The sequence below is a fragment of the Pelodiscus sinensis genome, chromosome 1 (assembly GCF_049634645.1).
Source record: "Pelodiscus sinensis isolate JC-2024 chromosome 1, ASM4963464v1, whole genome shotgun sequence".
Taxonomy (NCBI): Eukaryota; Metazoa; Chordata; order Testudines; family Trionychidae; genus Pelodiscus; species Pelodiscus sinensis.
This window is the reverse complement of record NC_134711.1, coordinates 305,206,384-305,231,335: the sequence shown is the minus strand read 5'-3', so window position 1 is coordinate 305,231,335 and position 24,952 is coordinate 305,206,384. Positions and strand designations below refer to the sequence as shown.

The window sequence follows — 24,952 nt, the reverse complement described above, 5'->3', positions numbered from 1 at the left end:
TGGAGATGCAGGTGGAAACTCTGATCGAGTTTAGAAGGAGGTTTGAGGTAGATGATGGGGCAAAGGCATGACGTGGCTGAAGGGGAAAGCTTAGTTGAGCCAGATATGCAGATGGAAGCAGGATCAAGGGCCTCAGAGGGGGGACTGCTGGGCGAAGAAAATGGACAATGGAAACATGTGACTCAGAGGACCAGGCGGAGGAAAAGATGGGTCAGTGAAGGAAAAATAGAGCTCAAGAACAGGTACGTGGAGCTGGAAAATGTAGAAGGGGTACAGCAGGTAGATAATGAAGATGGAAGGGTAAGGAAGAAGAGAAGAGTGGCTAGTCCCATAGATAAAGGGGAAGACTTAATGGAGACAACACCAATAATGAGCATTAGGATTACAAGGGAAAATAGGAATGGCAAGGACTTGCAGCCAGAGGAAGCTAGAGCTAGACCAGAGAATTGCACTATCACTAAGAAAAGGCAGGTCTATGTGATTGGGGACTCCTTATTGAGAAGAATAGATAGGCCTGTAACCAGAGCTGATCCAGAGAATAGAAGGGTGTGCTGTCTGCCAGGTGCTAAGATAAGAGATGTGGAACTGAGGTTGAAGAGAATTATTAAGGGAGCAGGAAGGAATCCATTGATCATCCTTCATGTAGGAACAAATGATACGGCTAGATTCTCCCTGGAACGAATTAAGGGAGACTATGCTAGGCTGGGGAGGATGCTCAAGGAAATTGAGGCTCAGGTGATCTTTAGTGGGATTCTGCCTGTTCCTAGAGAAGGGCAACTAAGATGTGACAGGATTATGATGATCAATAGATGGCTTAGGGGCAGTGGTGCTATAAGGAGGGCTTTGGGATGTATGGTCACTGGGAGGCATTTATGGACAGAGGACTGTTCTCTGGAGATGGACTTCACCTAAGTAGGGAGGGAAATAGACTTCTAGGATGGAGGCTGGCTCAACTTATTGAGAGCTTTAAACTAGGAATTTGGGGGAGACGGTTGGGAGATGCCCAGGTAATCTCTACGCCAGATTTTAACACTGAGAGGGAGGAAAACGAAGTAAGAAAGGCTATAGCTGGGGGTAGGAGAATGAACATGAGGAAGGGTGGGGTGGATACTAGTCTAATAGGTCATATTGGAGGTATAACATCCGTGCCAAATTGGGTAAAGAATGTGAATGAGGCCAAACAGCAAAAATTAAGATGTTTGTACACCAATGCGAGGAGCCTAGGTAACAAAAAGGAGGAACTAGAGCTATTGGTCCAGGAAGTGAAACCAGATAATATAGGAATAACAGAAACATGGTGGAATACTAGGCATGACTAGAGTACAGGTATTGAAGGGTATGTGCTGTTTAGGGAAGACAGAAATAAGGGTAAAGGTGGTGGAGTCGCATTGTATATCAAAGATGAGGTAGATTGTAAAGAAATAAAAAGTGATGGAATGGAGAAGACAGAGTCCGTTTGGGCAAAAATCACATTGGGGAAGAAAACTATCAGATCCTCCCCTGGGATAGTGCTTGGGGTGTGTTATAGACCACCAGGATCCAATTTGGATATGGATAGAGACCTCTTTAATGTTTTTAATGAAGTAAATACTCATGGAAACTGCGTAATCATGGGAGATTTCAACTTTCCAGATATAGACTGGAGAACAAGTGCTAGTAATAATAATAGGGCTCAGATTTTCCTAGATGTGATAGCTGATGAATTCCTGCATCAAGTAGTTGCTGAACCAACAAGGGGGGATGCTATTTTAGATTTGGTTTTGGTGAGTAGCGAGGACCTCATAGATGAAATGGTTGTAGGAGACAACCTTGACTCGAGTGATCATGAACTAATTCAGTTTAAATTAAATGGAAGGATAAACAAAAATAAATCTGAGACTAGGGTTTTTGATTTCAAAAGGGCTTACTTTAGTAAATTAAGGAAATTAGTTAGGGAAGTTGATTCAGCTAAAGAAATTATGGATCTTCAAGTGGAGGAGGCCTGGAATTATTTTAAGTTAAAGTTGCAGAAGCTGTCGGAAGCCTGTATCCCTAGAAAAGGGAAAAAATTTATAGGCAGGTGTGTTAGACCAAGCTGGATGAGCAAGCATCTCAGAGGTGATTAAGAAAAAGCAGAAAGCATATAAGGAGTGGAAAATGGGAGGGATCAGTAAAGAAAGCTACCTTATTGAGGTTCGAGCATGTAGGGATAAAGTGAGCGAGGCTAAAAGTCAGGTAGAGTTGGACCTTGCAAAGGGAATTAAAACTAATAGTAAAAGGTTTTATACCCATATAAATAGGAAAAAAACAAAAAAAGAAGTAGGACCGCTAATTACTAAGGATGGAGTGGAGGTTAAGGATAATCTAGGAATGGCCCAATATTTGAACAAATAATTTGCTTCAGTCTTTAATGAGGCTAATGAAGAGCTTAGGGATAATGGTAAGTTAACAAATGGGACTAAAGATAAGGAGGTAGATATTACCATATCCGAGGTAAAAGCCAAACTTGAACAGCTTAATGGGAGTAAATCAGGGGGCCCAGATAATCTTCATCTAAGAATATTAAAGGAACTGGCACATGAACTTGCAAGTCCATTAGCAAACAATTTTTAATAAATCTCTAAACTCAGCCATTTGACTGGAGAATTGCTAATATAGTTCAGATTTTTAAGAAAGGGGAAAAAAAGCGACCCGGGTAACTATAGGCCTGTTAGTTTGACATCTGTAATATGTAAGATCCTGGAAAAAAATTTGAAGGAGAAAGTAGTTAGAGACATTGAGGCTAATGGCAATTGGGACAAATTACAACATGGCTTTACAAAAGGTAGATCGTGCCAAACCAACCTGATCTCCTTTTTTGAGAAAGTAACAGATTTTTTAGATAAAGGAAATGCAGTGGATCTAATCTACCTCGACTTTAGTAAGGCATTTGATACAGTACCACATGGGGAATTATTGGTTAAATTGGAAAAGATAGGGATTAATATGAAAGTTGAGAGGTAGATAAGCAACTGGTTAAGGGGGAGACTACAGCGGGTCATATTGAAAGGTGAACTGTCAGGTTGGAGGAAGGTTAATAGCGGAGTTCCTCAGGGATCAGTTTTGGGGCCAATTTTATTTAATCTTTTTTATTGCTGATCTTGGCACCAAAAGTGGAAGTGTCCAAATAAAATTTGCGGATGACACAAAGTTGGGAGCTATTGCCAATTCAGAAAAGGATCGGGATATCATACAGGAAGATCTGGATGATCTTGTAAATTGCAGTGATAGCAACAGGATGAAATTTAATAGTGAGAAGTGTAAGGTTATGCATTTAGGGATTAATAACAAGAATTTTAGTTAAGCTGGGGACACATCAGTTGGAAGTAACGGAGGAGGAGAAGGACCTCGGAGTCCTGATTGATTATAGAATGACTGAGCTGCCATTGTGACATGACTGTGAAAAAGGCTAATATGATCTTGGGATGTATTAGGCGAGGTATTTCCAGTAGGGATAAGGAGGGGTTAGTACCATTATACAAGGCATTGGTGAGACCCCATTTGGAATACTGTGTGCAGTTCTGGTGTCCCATGTTTAAGAAGGATGAATTCAAACTGGAACAGGTACAAAGAAGGGCCACTAGGATGATCCGAGGAATGGAAAAACTGTCTTATGAGGGGAGACTCAGGGAGCTTGGCTTGTTTACTTTAACCAAAAGAAGGCTATGGGGAGACATGATTGCACATTTTAAATATATTAGAGGGATAAATACCAGGGAGGGAGAGGAATTATTTAAGTTTAATACCAATGTGGACACAAGAACAAATGGATATAAGCTGGCTAATAGGCAGTTTAGACTTGAGATTAGACGAAGGTTTCTAACCATTAGAGGAGTGAGGTTCTGGAACGGCCTTCCAAGGGAAGTAGTGGGGGCAAAAGATCTATCTGGTTTCAAGATTAAACTAGATGGGTTTATGAAGGGGGTGGTTTGATGAGATAACATGATCTTGGTAACTAATTGACCATTCATTATCAATGGAGGGATGATAGGAGTTACTATAGAGAACTTTCTGGGTGTCTGGCTGATGAGTCTTGCCCACATGCTCAGGGTTTAGCTGATCGCCATATTTGGGGTTGGGAAGGAATTTTCCTCCAGGGTAGATTGGCAGAGGCTCTGGAGGTTTTTCACCTTCCTCTGTAGCATGGGGTACAGATCACAGCTTGAGGATTCTCTGCATCTTGGGGTCTTCAGAGTATTTGAAGGCTTCAATATCTGAGATATAGGTGAGAGGATTATTCTAGGAGGGGTGGGTGAGATTTTGTGGCCTGCACTGTGCAGGGGGTCAGACTAGATGATCATAATGGTCCCTTCTGACCTTTAAAGTCTATGAGTAAAAGTGTGCATGCCATAGGATTAGATTGTGCCAGGGTGTGTGTGCAGCCTCAGATTACAATCTGCACTGTTTGTTGGAAAGTAAAATGCTTCATATTGCAGATTGTACATGGGGCTGTATTCCATTTGTTATTGAAGAGCCATGTAAAACTCACTGTTAATTAGGCCTATTAAACTTGCCACCGGACTTTTTTGGTGCAAGAAGAATACAAGCTTTACTCTCACTTAACTGGCAGCTATTTCTATACTGGTAGAAATAGGTGGAGATGGTATTTCATAAACAAATAATAAACACTTGTTCTGCTCCAGAATGTAGAGACAATGTCGAGGAACTGTTATGATGATTGGCAAAATGTTCAACTGCTCTGAAAAAGAGTGACTGATGACAGCCTTTCTGAACATATTAGTTCTGTGGCTCTTATCCAGCTTGCTCTATTTTAGGGACATGCTCTTGATTGGATGGATTAAGGGTCAGTGGTAGTATCAGATTAAAGGGAAAATGTGTTAGAATCAGAACTATGTTTATTGACACTTTCTGTTTATGGCAGGGTTTTTTTTAAACTTGGCATGAGTGATTTTTCTTCCCTTCCCCAAGGAGAAGACCTGTGATTCTGGAAATGTATGCTGGTATAACCCCATCGTTAAAAAATTGCTGCTTCAAGTATGTTTATTTTTCTGTGGCTATAAAAGTGACCTCTCTTTAGGTGGAGCACACATTTAGAAAGGAAGGCGAGGGGCTACAAAAAAAGCTTCCTCCTCAGGAAATGAGAAGCTGGCCTGCTCATAAGGTAGGAAGTTTTACCCCACCCTCTTTTTAATTATTTTATCACTTATTTACACCCTGCATTTTTTGGCTTTTGTTCTTAGAGAACTTTTTTCTGTCACTTTCTCAATTTGAGACGCATTTCAATCTTAGTAAGTAGTAGTTTAATTTGGTGATAGAATGAATGCTTAGTTTGAGTGCTTTCTCTGCACATGAGTGAAGTTTTGGGTGCTGTGTAGACTTAGTCAGATGAAGACTTTATATCAAATGACGGGAAAAGATCAGAAATGGAAAGAGGCCTTTCTGTTGAAGTTACTCTTCAGAATATCTTATACTAGCAAATATCAGAGGGGTAGCCGTGTTAGTCTGAATCTGCAAAAGCGACGAGGAGTCCTGTGGCACCTTATAGACTAACTGAAGTGTAGGAGCATAAGCTTTCGTGGGCAAAGACCCACTTCGTCAGATGCATGTAGTGGAAATTTCCAGAGGCAGGAATAAATATGCAGGCCAGGATCAGGCTGGAGATGACCAGGTGGATCCAATCAAGGAGGATGAGGCCCACTTCTAGCAGCTGATCTGGAGGTGTGAATTCCAAGAGAGCAGAAGCTGCTTTTGTAGCTTCTGCTCTCTTGGAATTCACACCTCCAGATCAGCTGCTAGAAGTGGGCCTCATCCTCCTTGATTGGATCCACCTGGTCATCTCCAGCCTGATCCTGGCCTGCATATTTATTCCTGCCTCTGGAAATTTCCACTACATGCATCTGACGAAGTGGGTCTTTGCCCACGAAAGCTTATGCTCCTACACTTCAGTTAGTCTATAAGGTGCCACAGGACTCCTTGTCGCTTATACTAGCAAAGTTTGTCCTATATGGATAATTGCAGAAGCTGTAATGGGAAAGGATCCAATATTTATTACAATACAACTGTTGAGGTCTATCCCGATGGAGCCTGTCCTATAGGTTCATATCGTTGGAAATGCCTCATAGAGCAAACCTGTGGTTTCGCTTTACCCATTGAACTATTTGTTAGCTCTTTGGGATAAAACTGCAAGACAGATTTTAATTGTATGTGTGTGTGTGTGTATGTGTATGTGTGTATGTAACTTTCTATGCTTCGACACTAAGCAAAACATTTTCTGTCCTGTAGGCACTAGCTTACCTAACGCTCAACATGGATTGAAAACCTTGTCAGAACGGGAAAATTGCTGGGTATGATTTAGTGAGTGACTTGTGCTGTGCTTGGACTTTGAGATTCAGCAAGTTAATTTCAGTTTCCCCTGTAGCTGAAACTAAAACTAGGTTCTTATGTTCTCTTACTGCAGCTTCAGAAACCGTGAAATCAATTCTTCACCCAGGCTTTGCTGGTGAAACTTGAGTGTTCTTCTAAAAATGGTTTCTAACTTTCATGGTTGCAAAGACGAGACATATCTACATTGTCAGACAATTTGAAACCATAGTTTTGAGGTGTCAATTTCCTGGGCTGCTAATTCAGAAATGAAAATAAGCAACATTAATGAGTTTACTAAACGTTAGCAGAATGAGTATTTCAGACTTAACTTTCTATGACCACTGCCCAAACCCTCATCTTCTGAAGTGTGGTAAACACCAAGATAAAAAATATACAACATATTGAAAATAGAGTGGAGGAAGCATGAAATCCATGTCAAGTAACATGTATTTTCATTGAATCGGAAACAGTTGCTACAGAAGTTCCAGTTCCTTGTGCTGGAGTGTTGCAGAATCCAGGGATCTTGTCTCAGAACCACTGCAGATTGTAGTGACTTAACAGTAGCTAGTTTTAGTTGGTGTCTAACTACTTCTATTATAATTCATAGAAGTTGTTGTTACAAATACTACTGTAACTGCACTGCAAGGTATCTGCATCCAACAGCACTCTTCTGATGGGATGTTCAAAACACAGTGCTATAGCAATTCAGCATTTGGCATCGTTGGTTTTCATGCTGCTGTGTGCTTGTGAAACCTGGTATTACTGTTGACACAAACTTGAGTTATGCTTAGGAATAGAATTTATCCACGTTTAGCTTCCATACAATATAAGAGCCCTCTACAGCTGGTCAGTAAATGCACCATTAACTGTTTTTCTTTTTAAAGGGGACTTAATTCCGCTACTACGCAGACCACATTTCATTGTGATGAAAGAGTAGTTGGAAAGACAGTATCATGACACGAACTCGTTTGGCAGGTAATAGATTTAAAACAGCTGAAATACTTAACTTTCAATTTGGAAAGTATATAATTGGAAACAACTCAGTATGAAAACTCAAAACGCAACAGATTTTAAGAATGTCTGATGTGAAGAAACTGCAATCAAAGGGCTAGAATAAAATAGAAATTCTGCTATGGTGTGCTCTAAGCATCAACGACAAGGCAGTCCTCTAATTGGGCAAAATAATCACATAATTTTGGATTGTTACCTATATCTGAAATTAGAATAATTCTTACATATGTGTTGTTAATTAGTGCCTCTAACTGTGAAGATTAAATAAACTGGTGTCTGCAGGATGGCTGTTCTGGTACACATCTGGGCTTAGCTTCATTTTTAGAGCTTTAAGGTGCCATCCACATTATCGTGGGACAACTCTGGCCTTTTCCGCCACAGGTTTTATGGAATCTGGTTTAATCAGTGGTCATTACCAAGGATACTAGGAAATGCCATTTCTGGTGTGCTGTGGACATGACCATAAAGTAACTCCATCAGATTTTGGCACAGCTACTTTCGTGGCACTAAATCTGTTGGAAACAATATGAGATCAAAGAGCACTTTCAAATCACAATTCCTGTTTTGTGTAAATACTTGGCGAATCTTTTTTTATGTAGGTTTGTTCTGTTCAGAATAGTCAGATTGCAGCAGAAGCTTATCTAAATGAGCTTAAAACCATCTTTCAGACAAAAATCCCTGACTATGGAATACTTCTAATGAAGTAAAAACAGATCTTTATCTGAAGCTCCTCAGTCATCTGAAGAGCAGTTTATCCCAGGACTCTTGCATTTAAATGTAACTGAAGAAAACTGCCTCTGAGTAGTGTTGTTGCCGCCCACCCTCCCCCTGTTTATATTATATCTCTCCCTTAGCTGTATTTTATCACTTTATACTAACCAAATTGTCAACTCTTTAAACCCTTAGGGTGTGTCTAGACTACTTAGTTTTGTTGACAAAAGTGGACTTTTGTCGACAAAACTATACGAGCGTCTACACTACTGCTGAGTTCTGTCGACATAACGTCAACAGAACTCAGCAGTTTTGTTGACGCTGGTATACCTCATTTTACGAGGCATAACACCTTCTGTCGACAGAGTTCTGTCGATAGAAGGTGTTATTGCCTGTAGGGTTGCATCTAGACTACAGAACTCATTGTGTCTGGACGCTCTTTGTCGACAGATACTGTCGACAAAACCCGGTAGTCTAGACGTACCCTTAGTGTCTGACAGTCACTGACACACATTCCAAATGAAGACCAGGAAGTGATTTGGATATGGAAAACTCTCAAACTATATTTTTCCTGGAACTAGACTGTGGACTTCTGTATATGCCATCTCTGAGTCGGCTTCATGACACAAAGAATTTTGTTGGTCTTTAATGGGGTTACAGACAATCCTTAATAGAGAATTATGGGTATGAGAATTATTAATGGTTACGTGTTGGCAGGTGCATAATGATGTTTCCCAAAACTACTTGCGAAATCTCGCTCCAGATCTTGTCTTTATAATTGGCTCTTACTCTGATCCATTTTTAAATCTTCTATTCACTTAAGACCGTGGTCACCAACCAGTAGATCGTGATCTACCGGTAGATCTCAGGGGCTCTAAGAGTAGCTCTTGAGCCGTCTCTGAACTGTGCACCTGCGCAGTACATTAACATTAGATTTCCTCATTTAATGTAGGCGGGGCTTCAAGGAAGGGGCGGGGCAGTAGATCTTCGCTTGTTCTGAGACTTAAAAAGTGATCTTGTGTGTGTAAAGGTTGGAGACCACTGACTTAGGACAACAGCTGTTTCATATTAAACAGAAAACTTCCAAGTAAGGAAAAAATCCAAGACAAAAGCGAAACCTGCAAAACTGAGCAGAGGAAATGGAGATGGAGAGGAAGAAGATTCTGCTGATGTGCCTGGGTCTGTGTAGGAAGTGCTACACAGATCAGAAAACTCTTACATCACGGAAACCCAAAAATTCTGGTTACTGCAACCCTGATTCGGACGCTACGTATCTTCATATGTGGCGGCAGGCATTTACTTCAAACAAACTGTTCAGCATTCACCTTGAACGTTCAGTTATTGCAAGTGATTGACTTACAACCAAGATGTTGTTAGAAGTATAATTGCACTGTTTTTTGGGTGAGTTACAATTTTATCTGTAGACACTGTCAAAAAGTCAATGTTTCAATAAAAACACAGTAATAAAGGAGCTGTTCTTCGTACTGAGCAAAGTAAAACCTCAAAAGCTTTCTATCTGTAGAAAAGGAAAATAAAATGTCAAATTAACGTACCTAAATTGGTTCAGAGATTAATACAGCCTTTTGTCACCCTCCCGGTAGCTTTTTAAAAAGTCTGAACAGCTTTCTGCCTCCATGGAAAACAGTAATAAAATTTGAAATGTGTTAACAAACTTAATGCAAGTGATACACAGCACGTCGCTTTCAGAAGCATTTTGTTCTTTTGTTTTTGTCCATCTTGGACAGAAACAGAACTTTGTGCTAATAATAATGGCTCTTTTGCAACCCACAACTCATAACCAATATGAGTTGTGCTACTTGTAAGAGTGAACAGTAACTGAACACATGGTTACAATATTCTCTATTCAGCATATCTGTCTTTCACTTATCTTTATGAAGTCTTAATCTTCCATGCCTCTGTCCAAATTTTAAGCTAAATGTCAATTATGGAACACAAAATGAATACAAAAACATGCTCCGTGATGATGGATCTACCAAATGTTTAAGGTGTGGAAATGTCATCTCTTAAACTGTGGAATAAATTGGGGTTCCTGAGTGTGTTTTGCACAATGTCAAAGCAGCACTGCAATCTCTCCAGTCCTCCCCGTGCAGCAGCAGTTTGCTTGCTGCTGTGTTCTTAGGGCAGAACATGAGCATTCCAATTATTTGTTCTTGGAGTCACTCAGATTCTTCCCAGAGCTTTGAAAGAGGACAGGGCTCATGCCTGCAGGTCTGCAGAAATCCTAAAACACTGAGCAGATCCATCAGGGTAGGTATGGTGGGATACTGGCAGAGGCTAGTTGTCTCAAATGGCTTTTTGTCAACATTAAATGGGGGGAGGGAGAGACATCTTAGAGCTGGAAGATTTTTGTCACCAAAGCTGAATGTCTTTCCCAATCAAGTCCTATTGCAGCGTAAATGCTCACTGTTTTGCGGATAAAAGGGAATTTTTGGCAACGCTGCCAGTATAGTCTAGGCCTAAATTAATAAATTGTTTATAGTGATGGTCAGAATTCCCAGTCTGGAGTGAGAATATACAAACAAATCACTATCCCACAGCAAACATAATTCCATATGGAGACAGGGATGAGAACTGTGCACTGAAAATCATCTCATTGTGTTGAACCTTAGCAAGTTAGAGAAATGGTCAGAGGTAAACAGGATGAGGTTTAATAAAGAGAAATGCAAAGTGCTCCACTTAGGAAGGAACAATCAGTTCCATACATACAAGATGGGAAGCGACTGTCTAGGAAGGAGCATGGCGGAAAGGGATCTAGGAGTCATAGTGGACCACAAGTTGAATATGAGTCAACAGTGTGATGCTGTTGCAAAAAAAGCAAATATGATTCTAGGTTGTATCAACAGGTGTGTTGTAAGCAAAACTCGTGAAGTCATTCTGCCGCTCTACTCTGCACTAGTTAGGCCTCAGCTGGAGTACTGTGTCCAGTTCTGGGCGCCACATTTCAAGAAAGATGTGGAGAAATTGGAAAGGGTACAGAGAAGAGCGACAAGAATGATTAAAGGTTTAGAGAACATGACCTATGAAGCCAGGCTTCATGAACTGGGCTTGTTTAGTTTGGAAAAAAGAAGATTAAGGGGGGACATGATAGCGGTTTTCAAATATCTAAAAGGGTGTCACAAGGAGGAAGGAGAAAATTTGTTCCTCTTGGTTTCTGAGGACAGGACAAGGAGTAATGGGCTTAAAGTGCAGCAGGGGTGGTTTAGATTGGACATTAGGAAAAAATTCCTAACTGTCAGGGTGGTCAAATATTGGAATAAATTGCCAAGGGAGGTGGTGGAATCTCCCTCTCTGGAGATATTTAAGAACAGGTTAGATAGACATCTGTCAGGGATGGTGTAGATGGAGCTTGATCCTGCCTTGAGGGCGGGGGGCTGGACTCGATGACCTCTTGAAGTCCCTTCCAGTCCTATTATTCTATGATTCTATGAACCACATGAGCAAGCCATTAAAAACAAAAATAAATCAGTTCTGTCCCGTAGGTTTTTCCTCTTCCTTTGGCGCTCAAAATAACACAACTTGTGGCTTGCTTTTTAACTACTGAATTGAAGTATCTGTAAAATGAAACTGCAAGACCGATTGTAGTATCAAGCTTGCGTCAAGAGTGATCTGAGAACTGCTAAACTTCTTTTTAGGCATGAACTTGGCATACCCCTCCCTCAGCATTGTTTGAAAAATGACCCACTGGATCTGGCAATGGAGTTGTTGTTGGGTAAGGTTTTGCAGTTGCTTTTTATTGTACTTGAGCCACCTGATTTCACATTGCAGTTCACATGATGAATTTATCTGTTCAACTGCTGGATGATTCACAAATGAACTAAATTCTAATTCTGAAGAGAACTGTTTAAAAACAGCTTATTTACAACACTGCTATTGGTTAGAGAAATATTACTCTTTAATACAGAAAACCTGAGACTTCATTTGATTTTTACCTCTGCATTTTAGTTCAATTCGAATAGTTTTGGAGAGAAGGAAACATCTTGAGTTACTGCTGCTTCAAGAGGGTAAGTCGTTCCTTTCTTTGTATTCCTTTTTCCTAATAGTCTTTTAATAAATTGAAACCATAGCTGAATTGCTGTTCAAAAGGTACAAATGGCATGTATTGCAATCTTGTTCTCTTTTTATTTGGTGGGAGGAAGTTGAGTAACTGAAGTAGACTGAAAGCTTCAGAGAAATGACTTATTGAAATTCATCGGTCTGAGATGGGACTTGCCCTTGGAATTCATGAGCACAGTAGGGTTGTTAAAAAGCAGATAATCCTGTAACAGCTGAAAATTGCAGGGCAGCAGCTGGCTTAGGCTGTTGTATCTATCTGAGCTAGCAGGGTGGGCATCTGTGTGTAACCATTAATAGATACCCAAGCTTATTGGTTAATCGGTTAACCACTGCAATGGTTATACTTGTACATCCCTAGTGATAGTTGCATGAAGCTACAATATCTTGGTATCTGGAATTTGTTCTCATGCTGCTGTGCTTGTCCAACTTGATGTTTGACTTTGCTAAAAATTTACTTGGTAAACTTAGTATTCTGAAATCTTTGTCTTCTCCTGCTCACCTCAGACTAATAGCTTACCTGTCAATAACTATATCTAACTGTACAGAGTTAAGGAAATCCCCTATGACAACTCTGTTCCTGTTGCTTTGTCCCTCCTCTCCCTAGCCTAGGAAAGGGGCTAGAAACCCACGCTTCATCCCCTGCAGGCCAGATACTGTGGTTGGGCAGTGCCAGTGTAGGTAAGTTAATCATGACCCTTGTTCTGAGGTTGACGGTCAACTAAGCATGCTGATACTAGAGGCGTTAGATTTCTGTTTAAGCTGGTGTATTTCAGGAGGGTGCAAAGGTTGGTGACCTGAATTTGGACCCCTTTGGGCCAAGGGTTCTGGTGCTAAACCCTGGAGAAAAAAATAGTTCCTTTAGAAATATCTAGGGGGCCTTTTGCCGATAGCTTTTCTATAGATGTGACGTGTGCATCATAATTTCCTCATCTTGGGTAAAACTCACACTAATACAGTGGTCTCCAACCTTTTTACACCCAAGATCGCTTTTTAAATGTCAAAAGAAGCCAATATCTACCACCCCATCTTTCCCCCAAGACCCCACCCCTTCCTTGAAGCCCTGCCCTTTATATTCTCCTTCTCTCCATCACTTTCTATCCCCAGCCCTTATACACTCTACACTGCTGCTTTTTTTCTGATTCTTCTGTAGGAGGAGGTTTTTCCAACATTTGGCCTGTCTAGATGGGATCAAATGTCAGAAAAACCTTCTTTCGGAAGCCCCCTTATTTCTCGTGGAAGAAGGAATACAGGGGTTACCGAATGAGCATGTTTGCTCTTCCACTAAATAAAGCGGAAGAACAAATGTGTCCCTGGATACAGAAGAGTTTTTCCGGATATCTCTGGAATCCTGAAAAAACTACTTCAGTCTAGCTGTACCCTCACTGAGTTGAGACAGGATGTGTGGGCTCTGAGGTGGGAATGAGGGATTTGGATGTGGGAAGGGGTGAGAGGTGCAAGCTCTGGGAGCAATTTGCATGCAGGAGGAGGTGAAGGGGATGCTGGCTTGCGGAGGGGGCTCCAGGCTGGGGAGTGTTGAGGTCAGGTGGAGGGTTGGGGGCACTAAGCAAGCCATAGGCTTGTGGCTTTGAGGGTGCAGGAATTTGGGTTAGAGTATGTGAGGGGCTCAAGGCAGGGGGTTCCAGTGTATGATAGGCTCAGATCTAGAGTGGGGGAGAGGGCGTGCAGGAGTGTTCTGAGTCAGTGGTCACTGACCCACAGAAAAGTCAGTTGAGGGCCACACAAGTGAGATGAATAGCTTTTTCTGAAATAACTTTGCTGTGTAGACATAGCCTCAGTGACCAAGGGATTTGAATTACATCTGCATCAAAAAAACTACAGTGAGACTGACTAGAATCAGGGTGGGAAATAATTTTTGGGCCTGGCTGGCCTGGAATCCGTGGTGCCTAATTTGGAAGGGGCGGGGCCAGAATACTTTGGGGGAGCGACAGGGCCTCTGTGGATTGGATCTGGCCATTTTGCCCAACCCTGGACTAGATGAATTCAGACCACAAATTGTTGTGAACTTATTATCGATGTAGAAGGATGTCTTCATCACAAGTCCCACTTAAGTCAAGGAGTTTTGAAGTGGGTGGCTGAATTTTTTGTCAGCTTGTAAGTCACAGCTGTCAGTAGTGTTTGCAGTCAAAATGTTGTGTGGTAGAGGAGCTTGGTGCTGCATTGAGCATGGATGATAGGGAAGGAGAAGATGTTGTGGGATGCATGGCACCCCAATGCGGTTGCCCCTGATGGTGCAACCTAAATGAATACTAATTCCTACCAAACCACATCTTCCTGTCCTAAAAACACCTCGGAAATTCAATACAAAAAACTTGACAGAGTGGTGGTATGTCATCCCTTGCAGAATGGTGAGTTGATTAAAACTTCTGAAAATCAGGAAATAAAATGGTTTCACATTTCCTCGCATCCTTCATTCTGCTTTTTCAGCAATGCCCCAGTTGTGGCATGAATATTCATAATTGCATTCTCTTCTCCTCCTCTCCCTCCCCCAGGTCTTGAATTTTGCTTAACTCCTTGTTCTGCATTGGGACAATATGCCACCGAGCAATTCTAACAATGTAGTCTCTCGATACAACTGAAATGCAGACTTGTAGTTGAAATAAATACTGCCAAATGTATAACCAATTAATTACAATCAGCTGTATTTGAACAGTGTATACATAATCCTACTTTCAACAAAAGTGAGACATCCAAGTTTGTGTTGCCAGCACATCTCTGGTTTTTGTTTTTTGTTGTGGACAAAAACTTGGAGTAAGTGCTAAGAATAAACCCTTCTCTTGCAACCCACAGCTCATCAATATGTGAGCTGTGCTACTTCTGAGAAGGGACAATCTTTGAATATGCTTTACAGTAGAACAGAATTTCTATGAACTAGATAACTCTGCCTGCATCAAGTTCTGTCTAAATATCTAACAAAGGTTTAACTTGTTTTATTTGGAAGCTGGTGAAATACTATTGGCATTAATTATGGAAGTGACAACGCTTATTGTAAGTCGTAGCCATGTAAATTCTATAAGATTCTATAAGAAATTCAGGTACAGGTTAATATCTAATAAATATGGTGCAGCATGTATATTCGCAAATTCAACAAGGGGATTACAAAAACAGCAGCCATTCATGCAACTTTCTAGGAAATGGGGCTTATTGTATTTGGGATGCTTTCTGGAGTCCTGTTGCATGATTTGAAGAAGTTTGATAGCAAGATTTGTTTCTAGGAACTGGATCTCCTGTACCTTCAAAAGATTTGATAATGCATTTTGCACTGTTTAGCTGTTTATTCCAGGATACCGTATTTTCCGGTGTATAAGGCGACTGGGCGTATAAGACGACCCCTTAATTTATTAGTTAAAAGATAGGTTTTCGTCTTATACTCACCGTTTAAGACTACCCCCCCTTAAGAGGCCAACTGGCAGCGCCCCAGCGCCCCTCCGCCTCCCCGGCTTTGCTCCCGGTGTCCTTGGTCTGCTGGAGACGGTCCCCAGCAGATAAGAGGCACCGGGAGCAAAGCCGAAGCGGCGGCGGGGTGCCGCGCCTCTGAGGCTTTGCCAGAGCAAAGCCTCAGAAGCGCGGCACCCCGCCGCCGCTTCGGCTTTGCTCCCGGTGCCTCTTATCTGCTGGGGACCGACTCCAGCAGATCAGGGACATCGGGAGCAAAGCCTCTGAGGACGCCGGCAGCGGGGCAGCCCAGGCGTGCCTGGGCTGCCCCGCTACCGGAGCCCCTCCGCGTCTTTGCTCCGCGTCTTCCTGGTCTCCAGACCAGGGAGACGCGGAGCAGCTTTTCTCGCCCTGGAGTACACGGGCAGTCTGTGTCCTCCGGGGCGAGAAAAGCCCCAGCGTATAAGACGACCCCCGATTTTTGGGGGATGTTTTTTAGCATAAAAAGTCATCTTATACGCCGGAAAATACGGTACTAGGGGGGCAAGATTTATGAGGTAATCTTTTTTGGACCAACTTGGTGGTTGGTGATGAGACAGAGTTCCATGTAAGCTTAAAAGCTTGTCTTTCATCAGTAGCTAAGTTTAGTGGGCAAAGAAATCTCTTATCTAATTGCTTAATGTCAGCATTTGAACTGCAGCTTGGAACTAATGTAAATGGGTAATTGCGAACCACATCCTCCTACTTAATGCAAATTGATTAATAAGATTACAACCCCTGGCCTCTCTAAATTTACCACTTAGCTGACATTTGAGTAACAAATGAATTTTCTCATTTTCAGGGAGTCAAAATAACTGGAACATTGGGTCACAAATCATGCTTTTGTGTCTAGGTAAGAAGTGCTGATGTGACTCCTCAAATGAATGGTTAGTATCCTAAAGTGCCACACTACTTTATTAAAAGTGTGCATGCCAAAGGATTAGATTGTGCCAGGGTGTGTGTGCAGCCTCAGATTACAATCTGCACTGTTTGTTGGAAAGGAAAATGCTTCATATTGCAGATTGTACATGGAGCTGTATTCCATTTGTTTTTGAAGAGCCATGTAAAACTCACTGTTAATTAGGCCTATTAAACTTGTCATCGGACTTTTTTGGTGCAAGAAGAATACAAGCTTTACTCTCACTTAACTGGCAGCTATTTCTATACTGGTAGAAATAGGTGGAGATGGTGTTTCATAAACAAATAATAAACACTTGTTCTGCTCCAGAATGTAGAGACAATGTCGAGGAACTGTTATGATGATTGGCAAAATGTTCAACTGCTCTGAAAAAGAGTGACTGATGACAGCCTTTCTGAACATATTAGTTCTGTGGCTCTTATCCAGCTTGCTCTATTTTAGGGACATGCTCTTGATTGGTGGCTTAAGGGTGTGTTAGAATCAGAACTATGTTTGTGGCATGAGTGATTCCCCTCCTCCCCCCAAAAAAGACGACCTGTGCTTCTTGAAATGTATGCTGGTACAACCCAATTGTTAAAAAATGGCTGCTTCAAATATGTTTATTTTTCTGTGGCTATAAAAGTGACCTCTTTAGGTGGAGCACACATTTAGAAAGGAAGGCGAGGGGTTACAAAAAAGCTTCCTCCTCCAGAAATGAGAAGCTGGCCTGCTCATAAGGTAGGAAGTTTTACCCCACCCTCTTTTTAATTATTTTATCACTTATTTACAACCTGCATTTTTTGGCTTTTGTTCTGAGAGAACTTTTTTCTGTCACTTTCTCAATTTGAGACGCATTTCAATCTTAGTAAGAAGTAGTTTAATTTGGTGATAGAATGAATGCTTAGTTTGAGTGCTTTCTCTGCACATGAGTGAAGTTTTGGGTGCTGTGTAGACTTAGATGAAGACTTTATATCAAATGACGGGAAAAGATCAGAAATGGAAAGAGGCCTTTCTGTTGAAGTTACTCTTCAGGATATCTTACACTAGCAAAGTTTGTCCTATATGGATAATTGCAGAAGCTGTAGTGGGAAAGGATCCAATATTTATTACAATACAACTGTTGAGGTCTATCCCGATGGAGCCTGTCCTATAGGTTCATATCGTTGGAAATGCCTCATAGAGCAAACCTGTGGTTTCGCTTTACCCATTGACCTATTTGTTAGCTCTTTGGGATAAAACTGCAAGACAGATTTTAATTGTATGTGTATGTGTAACTTTCTATGCTTCGACACTAAGCAAAACATTTTCTGTCCTGTAGGCACTAGCTTATCTAACGCTCAACATGGATTGAAAACCTTGTCAGAACGGAAAAATTGCTGGGTATGATTTAGTGAGTGACTTGTGCTGTGCTTGGACTTTATGAGATTCAGCAAGTTAATTTCAGTTTCCCCTGTAGCTGAAACTAAAACTCGGTTCTTATGTTCTCTTACTGCAGCTTCAGAAACCGTGAAATCAATTCTTCACCCAGGCTTTGCTGGTGAAACTTGAGTGTTCTTCTAAAAATGGTTTCTAACTTTCATGGTTGCAAAGACGAGACATATCTACATTGTCAGACAATTTGAAACCATAGTTTTGAGGTGTCAATTTCCTGGGCTGCTAATTCAGAAATGAAAATAAGCAACATTAATGAGTTTACTAAACGTTAGCAGAATGAGTATTTCAGACTTAACTTTCTATGACCACTGCCCAAACCCTCATCTTCTGAAGTGTGGTAAACACCAAGATAAAAAATATACAACATATTGAAAATAGAGTGGAGGAAGCATGAAATCTATGTCAAGTAACATGTATTTTCATTAAATCGGAAACAGTTGCTACAGAAGTTCCAGTTCCTTGTGCTGGAGTGTTGCAGAATCCAGGGATCTTGTCTCAGAACCACTGCAGATTGTAGTGACTTAACAGTAGCTAGTTTTAGTTGGTGTCTAACTACTTCTATTATAATTCATAGAAGTTGTTGTTACAAATACTACTGTAACTGCACTGCAAGGTATCTGCATCCAACAGCACTCTTCTGATGGGATGTTCAAAACACAGTGCTATAGCAATTCAGCATTTGGCATCGTTGGTTTTCATGCTGCTGTGTGCTTGTGAAACCTGGTATTACTGTTGACACAAACTTGAGTTATGCTTAGGAATAGAATTTATCCACGTTTAGATTCCATACAATATAAGAGCCCTCTACAGCTGGTCAGTAAATGCACCATTAACTGTTTTTCTTTTTAAAGGGGACTTAATTCCGCTACTACGCAGACCACATTTCATTGTGACGAAAGAGTAGTTGGAAAGACAGTATCATGACACCAACTCGTTTGGCAGGTAATAGATTTAAAACAGCTGAAATACTTAACTTTCAATTTGGAAAGTATATAATTGGATACAATTCAGTATGAAAACTCAAAACGCAACAGATTTTGAGAATGTCTGATGTGCAGAAACTGCAATCAAAGGGCTAGAATAAAATAGAAATTCTGCTATGGTGTGCTCTAAGCATCAAAGACAAAAGCCAGTCCTCTAATTGGGCAAAATAATCGCTTAATTTTGGATTGTTACCTATATCTGAAATTTAGAATAATTCTTACATATGTGTTTTTTAATTAGTGCCTCTAACTGTGAAGATTAAATAAACTGGTGTCTGCAGGATGGCTGTTCTGGTACACATCTGGGCTTAGCTTCATTTTTAGAGCTTTAAGGTGCTATCTACACCATTGTGTGACAACTCTTGCCTTTTCTGCCACATGTTTTAAATGCTCAAGTATTACTTAGGAATCTGGTTTAATCAGTGGTCATTACCAAGGATACTAGGAAATGCCATTTCTGGTGTGCTGTGGACATGACCATAAAGTAACTCCATCAGATTTTGGCACAGCTACTTTAGTGGCACTAAATCTGTTGGAAACAATATGAGATATGAGCACTTTCAAATCACAATTCCTGTTTTGTGTAAATACTTGGCGAATCTTTTTTTATGTAGGTTTGTTCTGTTCAGAATAGTCAGATTGCAGCAGAAGCTTATGTAAATGAGCTTAAAACCATCTTTCAGACAAAAATCCCTGACTATGGAATATTTCTAATGAAGTAAAAACAGATCTTTATCTGAAGCTCCTCAGTCATCTGAAGAGCAGTTTATCCCAGGACTCTTGCATTTAAATGTAACTGAAGAAAACTGCCTCTGAGTAGTGTTGTTGCCGCCCACCCTCCCGCCGTTTATATTAAGGCATCTCTCCCTTAGCTGTATTTTATTACTTTATACTAACCAAATTGTCAACTCTTTAAACCCTTAGTGTCTGACAGTCACTGACACACATTCCAAATGAAGACCAGGAAGTGACTTGGATATGGAAAACTCTTGAGCTATATTGCAGAGGTAATAATGCATGTCAGCAATTCTGATAACCAACAGTAGGTCTATGCTTAAGGTCATTTCAAAGAGGGTTTGCATGGCTGTGAAACCAGCAGCTCTTAACGCAATGACCTAATATTGAAATCCTCTGCAGGATGCCACAAGCACTCAGTGTGCTCTGTGGCCTATTCCTGAGGAGATATAAGTAATGTAGCCAGGCTATTGATTTAGTGGCACACCCCTTCCTCTTCCACTTCAACATTATAGATCCAATGTGACTGCCAATTCATGGGAAAATATTTGTGCTAGTTTCAGAACTGAATTTCTTCAACCAAGTTTCTGTCTTCAGAACTGGAAGAAACAGTTTAAACAAACTTTAAAATATAATGGAAAGTGGCTTCTGGTGTACATTACTTCAGTTGGCCCTTTTGTCTTTAAGTCCCAGCTGCGCATCCTGTTTTTGGAGCAATCTGTGGAACCTAAAAACCTTGGAAGCTCACCTGGATTAATTTATTTCACATACTTTGCAATTTCAGTGGCTGATCTCTCAACCAAAAGCCAGCTCTGGGTAACCTAGCCATATACTTTCACTGAAGCAAAAGCAGATTTGTATGAAAACGTGTAGATGGTGAGGTTTCAAATATCCACTAATCATTGATTGTGGGAACCTCAAACATGTAGTAGCACCATGGTGAGGCACTGGGAAAGAATATATCTCGTAATTTGACCTCCCTACTTCCAGCACCGGGGCTGTAGTGACTTCTTGAGTAAGCTATATTGAGCCATCCTTTATTCAAGAAGAGTTTCCGTACTTGTCCTCCCTTGTCTTCTATCACAGTTTTACATAGCTTGCCATCAGAATTAGCCTTCTTAAACAGCCGTCACTTAGGCATATAATATTCCTTCATGCTTGATACACCACTACCTACAGTTGCTTTTTAAGAGCGGGTCAACTTTTAAATCACAGCCACTCAATAGGCTGAGTGCAGACCAAATCAGATGCTCTTGAATGGACCCCAAAATCTTATTTACCACTACTGGCTTATTTTGTCTGGAGTGTTTCACATATATTCTCCCACTAACAGTGTTCATTCAACCTACAGTAAACTTCTGATAATCTGGCACCTTTAGGACCCAGGGGGTGCTGGATCATCAGATATGCCGGACTATCAGAAGGGGGAGCTATGATGGGTCTGGGGTGGGTTGGGGGCCGTGCCACCCCAGATCCCTCATAGCCCCCCTTCCAATAGTCCGGTTCCGCCCCAGGCGTCCCCGATTCAGCAGCTGCCGTAGAACCGCCCCTCCGTGCTGTAGGACCAACCCAGCAGCACCCCGGCTGCTCTGCCGCAGGCGTCCCTGAGTTAGCTACTGGTCAGTTTCAGCAGCCGCTGAATCAGAGCAGCTCCAATTGTCCGGCTGTCCCAAGACTTCTGGGTTCCTGATGGTGCCGGACCAATGGAGTTTTACTGTATTTAGTCCATTTCTGATTCCATAAGTATTTTCACCAACCAGCTGCACTGGATAGACTTGATGAGTCTTCCCTGCAACACTGCAGAGGGTGACAGAATTTAAATTCTATTGTATAGATTTAGGACTCAAAGGATGCCTCGTTTACCTGTCACTAACTTGTCTGGAATTAAGCATGCTCCCAGACTAATAAATGTAATGCTTTATTATAGGAAGTAAGTGTAACTTAAGTCTTACATGGTTAATAGTGTATAATAGCTGACATGACTAATTATATATACTGATAGAATACTAACTTGGTATCTTCTGCCTGTTAGATCACCAAACTCAGCAATGCTTCCTGAAGAATATATGCTTAATTTTTTAGGTCTGAGACACCTCCCTAAGCCATGGACAATCTTAATGTCTTGAGATTGCATCTCTTCACTGGATGCTACCCATCACATTTTTTTTAAACCTCATATTTTGGAGGATTTAATAGAATGAGTCAACTTCCAGTTGACAGGAAACTTCAGGATGAACTGCTGCTATATGGACTTGGTTCAGGTGAATGTTGTGAGCCCTGAACTATGATCCTGAAATGTATTTGTGAATAAATGAGAATCATTCAATAAATTACTGTGTGCAAACTGTGGTGTCTCTTATTCAGTGTAGGCACTAAAATGTGAAATGAGTTCTTTAAAATGAAGCATTTGGCCTATCTGCTACCTTCCTTTATTGTTGATCTAGTATTGAGTAAGGCAGCTGTGTGCAGTTAAAAAAATTGCTTACAGGTTAGTCCCTGCATATATACATACATCTCCTCAGATTTTGGAGAATCGCAGCTTTCATTGGCTGTGAAATGCTGTTCACAGTTAATGCAAGCAGTGGGAAGTGTTGCAGATGGCAATTCCCAGCCAGTGTGAGCAGTGATCCTCCAATACTTGTGGAGGTAAACATGGAGGTGGGGGTCCTGCCAGGAGCTAACTCTGCAGATGGGATCCAATTTGATTTGAGTTTGTAGATAAGAGCTGATTTGTGTGGACTTAGCTCAAGCAGCAACTTGCTGAGCTGGGGGAAGAACTATTAGCTTGAACTAAAGATGCTGCATCTTCCATATATTAATGAAGATGACTTTTCAAAATAAGTTGTGTATTTTAATATGAAGCTTTGAATCACACACACAGGAATGTAAGTTGTAAAATGGGATGTTAATGAAACACCCATTTTAACTCCCCATTTTTTCCTGCAGTGTTCATTTGTAAAAATGTTCTGTTGTAAAAAGCTGACCCACTTGTTACTTGTTAGACAAATGTGTTCCACCATATTAGCTCTGAATAATTGGTGAGGAAAAACGTAGTTTGAATGCCTCATGTTAGAATGGAACAGAAGATACATTGATCAAGCAACACTGAGGAAAATTTAACATTAATCCAGCTGAGAGTAGTTCACTCTAGCACTAATTCATTGCAAAACACATTGTAGCTTAAAGACTTACTGCATTTACATCTTAAATGTGGTCTTAGGTAAGTTTCTAACTGGACTTATGGTAGTCTGAGGCTAAAAGCTTTCTAATCCAGCCCTTTTGAAAGTGAAGCAAGTTGTGTTGAGGAAAAGGCTGTAGAATGGACTTTCACAGGTCCAACTTCGTATAATGAGTTGTCTTGCTCTACATAAACTTACAGCATTTTCCTGGAAATAGCTTTCTCCCTTATGTCTAGTTTATTCTAAGGTTCCTTCTCAAAGTCAAGCTGTTTGCTTCAGGGTATTTAGATCACTGGGACAGCAATTGTACATTAGCAAAATTAATTGTAATTGCATGTTCTGCAGAGGTTGAATATAAAGTGTGATGTAGACAGGCAGCTTAAGGTATAATCTCCATTTTGCTAGAAGGAAAATGGCTTACGAAGTTCATAGACTGTCACTAGAGCCTTAACATGTTAAACAGCTGTCAGGAATGGTCCAGTTATTACTTGGGTGTAGATTGCATGACCACTCAGTCCCTACTACAGTGGTCACCAACCAGTAGATCGGAATCTACTGATAGATCTTGGAGCCTCTGACAGGTGATCTTTACTGATTTGGCAAAGAGGCTATTAAGTGCTGGCATTTCAATTGCCCCTCCCACACTGCTGTGCAGGGAAGGGAGAAGAGGGGGTACTGATGTCAAGGGGCCCCTTTCCAACCCTGTGTCCTATCTCCACAGAGCAGAGAGGGGGCACAGCAGGACTTGGGATGGAGTTTTCTGGCTGCTTTTAGGAGTGGGTCAGGGTCAGGGCAGGGAGGAGCCTGCTTTAGCCTCACTGCATCCCCACCCAGGAGCCACCTGAGGTAAGGAGTGTCCAATCGAGCCCACATCCTGAAACCCTACCCCAGTCATAAACTCCCGGCTCCTCCCCCAGCCCCAAGCACCCCTGCATCCAAACACCCTCCCAGAGCCTACACCTAGAACCCCCTCTGATAACCCCAACTGCCTGCCCCATGCTCAGCTCAGAGCCCCTCACATTCCAAATCCCTTAATCCAAGACCACAGCTTGCATCCCTAACCCATTGCCCCTGCCTGGTGAAAGTGAGGGAGGATGAGAGAATGGACGGAGCAGGGGCGGGGTCACAGAGGAGGCAGGGCCAGGGTATTTGAGTTTGAGGTAGATCTTCGATTGCACTTCACTTTTTTTAATTTATCTGAAACTTAAAGGGTGGAGACCACTGCTCTACTATTTTTACACTTCCATGATTCTGTGCCAGAAATGCAGCCTAAGTAACTGCAGCACTTAATATAAGGCTGGCAGCTGTCACCCACAAGTGCACATGAACACACCTATCATTAATTTTTAGCAATGCAGCTGCTGCTGACACTTAATGGAGGGTAGAGGCATATTGCTCTCCTACTGTCCTTCAAAGTGGGTCACAGGTGCCACAGCTACTCTCCCTTCCCAAAGGAAGGGCTGCTAACTGGGTTTAACTGTAAAACTAAGTGGCACAATCAGTAGCTTGCCATGTTTCCATGTGGAGCCTGTTTGATCCCTTCAAAAGGGCTGGCCAGGGAAGGACAGGGCCCTGCAGCACAGGGCTGGGTGACATCACAAGGCTTTGTTGCAGCACTCCCCAGCTTATTGGCCTGGGGAGGTGGTGACTTATGTGTCATCACAATGGTCAGGATAGGGTAAATCACAGATTTGGTGTGGCCTAACTGTAGGACTTTACTACCTGTGGAAAATTCAGGCCCATCTAGGTGAGTACAGGGAGAAATCTTTTCTTGCAGTCTGGCACTTGAAATAGTGAATGGATGATATTGCAACCACTGTTAGAAGTTCTGGCCAGTGCATGGTGAAGGGTGCATTCAGGTTAAATGAAAGTACTAGACTGACAAATAGGCTGTGGGAAATACCAATCCAGGCCTAATGAGCATTTCTGCAAACATAGGGCTAAAATGGGAGAAATGGTTTCTACCTGTAGTCACACAGGGAATGGGGCCTGCCTCTGTGACTCAAAACACTACCGCTGTGTCTACACTGCATAGAACTCTTGTGCTAAAGAGTTTTTGCACAAGCTCACGCCAGTGTAGACGTAGCCTACTTGTTGCTAAACTGTTCTAGAAGAACAATGGGATTCCTTCCACAGGGCAAGCCTCTGGGAAG

The 24,952-nt window shown here is 41.6% G+C and overlaps 1 protein-coding gene, 1 long non-coding RNA gene and 12 other non-coding genes across 63 annotated transcripts in view; 13 read left to right on the top strand and 1 right to left on the bottom strand.

Annotated features, from left to right (window-relative positions):
* Positions 1-21,964, top strand: part of TAF1D (TATA-box binding protein associated factor, RNA polymerase I subunit D) — a 42,941-nt gene extending 20,977 nt beyond the window's left edge. For 6 of the 50 annotated variants that reach the window (XM_075919319.1, XM_075919321.1, XM_075919327.1 and 3 more), the window contains 12 exons: positions 5,057-5,140; positions 6,262-7,317; positions 9,095-9,465; positions 11,718-11,794; positions 12,028-12,086; positions 12,743-12,816; positions 16,373-16,457; positions 17,124-17,206; positions 17,787-17,858; positions 18,340-18,844; positions 19,810-19,892; positions 21,703-21,964. The gene's annotated coding sequence lies outside the window, so the exon portion shown is untranslated. Of the gene's footprint in view, positions 1-5,056; positions 5,141-6,261; positions 7,318-9,094; positions 9,466-11,717; positions 11,795-12,027; positions 12,087-12,742; positions 12,817-16,372; positions 16,458-17,111; positions 17,207-17,786; positions 17,859-18,339; positions 18,845-19,126; positions 19,219-19,809; positions 19,893-21,652 lie in introns of all 50 variants that reach the window. The other 44 variants (XM_075919335.1, XM_075919341.1, XM_075919355.1 and 41 more) reach the window with 42 other exon arrangements.
* Positions 4,685-4,756, top strand: LOC112545899 (small nucleolar RNA Z40). The gene has a single exon (XR_003089487.1). It is a non-coding gene; the product is annotated as a small nucleolar RNA Z40 (small nucleolar RNA).
* LOC142826629 (small nucleolar RNA SNORA18) lies at positions 6,041-6,172 on the top strand. The gene has a single exon (XR_012900862.1). It is a non-coding gene; the product is annotated as a small nucleolar RNA SNORA18 (small nucleolar RNA).
* LOC112545907 (small nucleolar RNA SNORA8) lies at positions 6,978-7,118 on the top strand. The gene has a single exon (XR_003089496.1). It is a non-coding gene; the product is annotated as a small nucleolar RNA SNORA8 (small nucleolar RNA).
* On the top strand, positions 7,760-7,880 carry LOC112545900 (small nucleolar RNA SNORA32). The gene has a single exon (XR_003089498.1). It is a non-coding gene; the product is annotated as a small nucleolar RNA SNORA32 (small nucleolar RNA).
* LOC112545905 (small nucleolar RNA SNORA40) lies at positions 9,773-9,898 on the top strand. Its single transcript, XR_003089494.1, has one exon. It is a non-coding gene; the product is annotated as a small nucleolar RNA SNORA40 (small nucleolar RNA).
* Positions 11,850-11,921, top strand: LOC112543724 (small nucleolar RNA SNORD5). Its single transcript, XR_003086940.1, has one exon. It is a non-coding gene; the product is annotated as a small nucleolar RNA SNORD5 (small nucleolar RNA).
* Positions 13,103-13,469, bottom strand: LOC142826550 (uncharacterized). Its single transcript, XR_012900751.1, has 2 exons — positions 13,344-13,469; positions 13,103-13,279 (listed from the first exon to the last, which is right to left on the bottom strand). It is a non-coding gene; the product is annotated as an uncharacterized LOC142826550 (long non-coding RNA).
* Positions 14,863-14,988, top strand: LOC112545904 (small nucleolar RNA SNORA40). Its single transcript, XR_003089493.1, has one exon. It is a non-coding gene; the product is annotated as a small nucleolar RNA SNORA40 (small nucleolar RNA).
* LOC142826626 (small nucleolar RNA Z40) lies at positions 16,822-16,893 on the top strand. The gene has a single exon (XR_012900859.1). It is a non-coding gene; the product is annotated as a small nucleolar RNA Z40 (small nucleolar RNA).
* Positions 17,588-17,719, top strand: LOC112545902 (small nucleolar RNA SNORA18). Its single transcript, XR_003089490.2, has one exon. It is a non-coding gene; the product is annotated as a small nucleolar RNA SNORA18 (small nucleolar RNA).
* LOC142826628 (small nucleolar RNA SNORA8) lies at positions 18,505-18,645 on the top strand. Its single transcript, XR_012900860.1, has one exon. It is a non-coding gene; the product is annotated as a small nucleolar RNA SNORA8 (small nucleolar RNA).
* On the top strand, positions 19,309-19,429 carry LOC112543721 (small nucleolar RNA SNORA32). Its single transcript, XR_003086938.1, has one exon. It is a non-coding gene; the product is annotated as a small nucleolar RNA SNORA32 (small nucleolar RNA).
* On the top strand, positions 19,943-20,075 carry LOC112545908 (small nucleolar RNA SNORA25). Its single transcript, XR_003089497.1, has one exon. It is a non-coding gene; the product is annotated as a small nucleolar RNA SNORA25 (small nucleolar RNA).
* Positions 21,965-24,952: the final 2,988 nt, after the last annotated feature.